Raw genomic sequence first — 4,646 nt, 5'->3', positions numbered from 1 at the left:
TCTTCCTTCTTAAAAATACATGAAGTAGTATTGCCTAATTCATTATTCATATGAATATACAAACATTTGCATATTTACAATAATTAATATCACCAAAAAAATCTATGAACAAAAAAAATTCTAATTTTTCTAAAAAACTATCTTTTGCATATATACATGAACATATATATACACAGACAACATATATACATATATATAAAAACAAGCATATATATGAAAAAAAGCATATATATGAAAAAAATGCTAGCAAGGGAGGGCGCCGGCCGGACCAGGAGGACCGCGGGGTCGGCGGCAAGGATGGTGACGGGGCAGTGGGCGCGCGCTCGGGGTAGGCGCACGGGTGACGGCGAGGGCGGGCTGGGGCGGCGCGCGTCGGGGAATGGGCCGGCGCGGGCGACGGCGAGGGCGGGCCGGGGCGGCGCGTGTCGGGGCAGGGGCGCGGGCGACGGCGACGGGGGCGGGCCGGGGCGGCGCGCGTCGGGGCAGGGGCACGGGCGACGGCGACGACGGGGGCGAGCCGGGGCGAGCGGCGTCGCCGTCGTCGGGGGCGGCAACTGCAAGATGAGAGTGAAAATTTCCTAAGTGTTAACTTATATAGCAAAGCCTTTAGTAACGGTTCGTGGCAGCAACCGGGACTAAAGGTGGGCATTAGTCCCGGTTGGTGCCACCAACCGGGACCAAAGGCCACTTTTCAGCAGCCCAAAGGGCGGGAAGCGGCGGCCTTTGGTCCCGGTTGGTGCCACCAACCGGGACTAAAGGGGGGCATTGGTCCCGGTTGTTGCCACGAACCGGTACCAATGCCCTCCTTTAGTCTAGGTTGGTGCCACCAACCGGGACCAAAGGCCTTGTGCTGCTGTGCCTGCGTCGTAAGTTTAGTCCCACCTCGCTAGTTGAGAGGGGTGCGCATTGGTTTATAAGCCCCACTGCCGCACTCCTCTCGAGCTTCTCTCCATTGCAGGCTTACGGGCCTAATTGTCACTGCTATGCATGTGGGCCTACTGGGCCTCCTGCGGGCCTCAATCCTGGCCCATGGATGGGTTTCTAGTCGTATTCAGGCCGTGGGGGCCCAGTAGGTGGCACTTTTTTTGTTTTTTGTTGCTTTATTTATTTTATTTTCTTTTGTTTTTTGCTTTATTTTTTAATTCCTTATGCTTTTAGTTTTAGAAAAATTATAAACTTTTTGTTAATGCCATTAGTTTTCAAATTTGAAAACACTTTTTTTTCTTTGTTGCTTTATTTATTTTATTTTGTTTCTAGTTACAACAAAATACTTATTATTGCTATTTTTATTTTCTTTTCAGTTTTTTTGTTTTGTTTTCTGCATTATTTATTTTCTTTTGTTTTTTGCTTTATTTTTTAATTCTTTTTGCTTTCAGTTTTAGAAAAATTATAAACTTTCTGTTAGTGCCATTAGTTTTCAAATTAGAATAGTTAAAATTTGAATTCTTTGAAATTTGTGTGAATCACAAGTTTGTTGCCCTCTTGAGAGTGTTCTTGGTGAGAACATTGTTGACAAGGAGCGAACCGGGATTAATGGTATTACGAGGGCCAAACCATAAGACATTAAAGCATTTGAAATGAACTCTGAAAAAGTTGGCATAGCATGTGCATGTACAAAACGGAGAATGGTATCATCATAATAGTTGCGGGAGAAAGTCTTCACTTTTTCTTCGCTTGTGTCATTTGCTTATTGCGCCGTAACCATGGATAATCTTCATCGTTTATTAGGATGCTTGGGTCAGCCTTGACTTTGAAGGGAGGAATTTCGTGAAACTTTTCATAATCTTCACACATGTCTGTCTTGCCCTCCACTCCCACGATGTCCCTTTTTCCTGAAAGAACTATGTGGCGCTTTGGCTCATCGTATGATGTATTCGCTTCCTTATCTTTTATTTTTCTCGGTCTGGTAGACATGTCCTTCACATAGATAACCTGTGCCACATCATTGGCTAGGACGAACGGTTCGTCAGTGTAACCAAGATTTTTCAGATCCACTGTTGTCATTCCGTACTGTGGGTCTACCTGTACCCCGCCTCCTGACAGATTGACCCATTTGCACTTAAACAAAGGGACCTTAAAATCATGTCCGTAGTCAAGTTCTCATATGTCCACTATGTAACCATAATATGTGTCCTTTCCCTTCTTGGTTGTTGCATCAAAGCGGACACCGCTGTTTTGGTTGGTGCTCTTTTGATCTTGTTCAATCGTGTAAAATGTATTCCCATTTATCTCGTATCCTTTGTAAATCAATACAGTCAAGGATGGTCCCCTGGACAACAAGTACAGATCATCACAAACAGTGTTGTCACCTCTGAGACGTGTTTCCAACCAACTGCTGAAAGTCCTGATGTGTTCACATGTAATCCAGTTGTCGCACTACTCCGGGTGTTTGGAGCGCAGACTATTCTTGTGTTCATCGACATATGGGGTCACCAAGGTAGAGTTCTGTAAAACTGTGTAGTGTGCTTTAGACCAAGAATGCTCGTCCCTACATATTATTGAGTCCGCTCCTAGCGTGCCTTTTCCAGTCAGTCTCCCGTCATACCGCGATTTAGGGAGACCTATCTTCTTAAGGCCAGGAATGAAGTCAACACAAAACCCGATGACATCCTCTGTTTGATGGCCCATGGAGATGCTTCCTTCTGGCCTAGCGCGGTTACGGACATATTTCTTTAGGACTCCCATTAACCTCTCAAAGGGGAACATATTGTGTAGAAATACGGGCCCCAGAATGACAATCTCGTCGACTAGATGAACTAGGACGTGCGTCATGATATTGAAGAAGGATGGTGGGAACACCAGCTCAAAACTGACAAGACATTGCGCCACATCACTCCTTAGCCTTGGTATGATTTCTGGATCGATCACCTTCTGAGAGATTGCATTGAGGAATGCACATAGCTTCACAATGGCTAATCGGACGTTTTCCGGTAGAAGCCCCCTCAATGCAACTGGAAGCAGTTACGTCATAATCACATGGCAGTCATGAGACTTTAGGTTCTGGAACTTTTTCTCTGGCATATTTATTATTCCCTTTATATTCGACGAGAAGCCAGTCGGGACCTTCATACTGAGCAGGCATTCAAAGAACATTTCTTTCTCTTCTTTCGTAAGAGCGTAGCTGGCAGGACCTTCATACTGCTTCGGAGGCATGCCATCTTTTTCGTGCAAACATTGCAGGTCCTCCCGTGCCTCAGGTGTATCTTTTGTCTTCTCATACATGCCCAAGAAGCCTAACAGGTTAACGCAAAGGTTCTTCGTCACGTGCATCACGTTGATTGAAGAGCAGACCTCTAGCTCTTTCTAGTAGGGTAGGTCGAAGAATATAGATTTCTTCTTCCACATGGGTGCGCGTCCCTCAGCGTCATTCGGAACAGCTAGTCCGCCGGGACCCTTTCCAAAGATTACGTGTAAATCATTGACCATAGCAAGTACATGATCACCGGTACGCACTTCTTCCGGTGATCTGCCTCGCCTTTGAAATGCTTGCCTTTCTTTCGACATTGATGGTTGGTCAGGAGAAATCGACGATGGCCCAGGTACACATTCTTCCTGCATCTGTCCAGGTATATACTTTCGGTGTCATCCAAACAGTGTGTGCATGCGTGGTATCCCTTGTTTGTCTGTCCTGAAAGGTTACTGAGAGCGGGCCAATCGTTGATGGTCACGAACAGCAACGCCTTTAGGTTAAATTCCTCTTGTTTGTGCTCATCCCACGTACGTACACCATTTCCATTCCACAGCTATAAAAGTTCTTCAACTAATGGCCTTAGGTACACATCAATGTCGTTGTCGGGTTGCTTAGGGCCTTGGATGAGAACTGACATCATAATGAACTTCCGCTTCATGCACATCCAAGGAGGAAGGTTATACATACATAGAGTCACGGGCCAGGTGCTGTGATTGCTGCTCTGCTCCCCGAAAGGATTAATGCCATCCGCGCTTAAAGCAAACCATACGTTCCTTCGGTCCTTTGCAAACTCATCCCAGTACTTTCTCTCGATTTTTCTCCACTGCGACCCGTCAGCGGGTGCTCTCAACTTCCCGTCTTTCTTACGGTCCTCACTGTGCCATCGCATCAACTTGCATGCTCTTCGTTTCTGAACAGACGTTTCAACTGTGGTATTATAGGAGCATACCACATCACCTTCGCAGGAACCCTCTTCCTGGGGGGCTCGCCGTCAACATCACCAGGGTCATCTCGTCTGATCTTATACCACAATGCACCGCATACCGGGCATGCGTTCAGATCCTTGTATGCACCGCGGTAGAGGATGCAGTCATTAGGGCATGCATGTATCTTCTGCACCTCCAATCCTAGAGGGCATACGACCTTCTTTGCTGCGTATGTACTGTCGGGCAATTCATTATCCTTTGGAAGCTTCTTCTTCAATATTTTCAGTAGCTTCTCAAATCCTTTGTCAAGCACAGCATTCTCTGCCTTCCACTGCATCAATTCCAGTACGGTACCGAGATTTGTGTTGCCATCTTCGCAATTGGGGTACAACCCTTTTTTGTGATCCTCTAACATGCGATCGAACTTCAGCTTTTCCTTTTGACTTTCGCATTGCGTCCTTGCATCGACAAAGACCCGGCAGAGATCATCATCATCGGGCACATCATCTAGTTCCTCTTGATCTTCAGCA

This window comes from Triticum aestivum, chromosome 7A, assembly GCF_018294505.1.
Source record: "Triticum aestivum cultivar Chinese Spring chromosome 7A, IWGSC CS RefSeq v2.1, whole genome shotgun sequence".
Taxonomy (NCBI): Eukaryota; Viridiplantae; Streptophyta; class Magnoliopsida; order Poales; family Poaceae; genus Triticum; species Triticum aestivum.
This window is presented reverse-complemented; position numbering follows the sequence as displayed.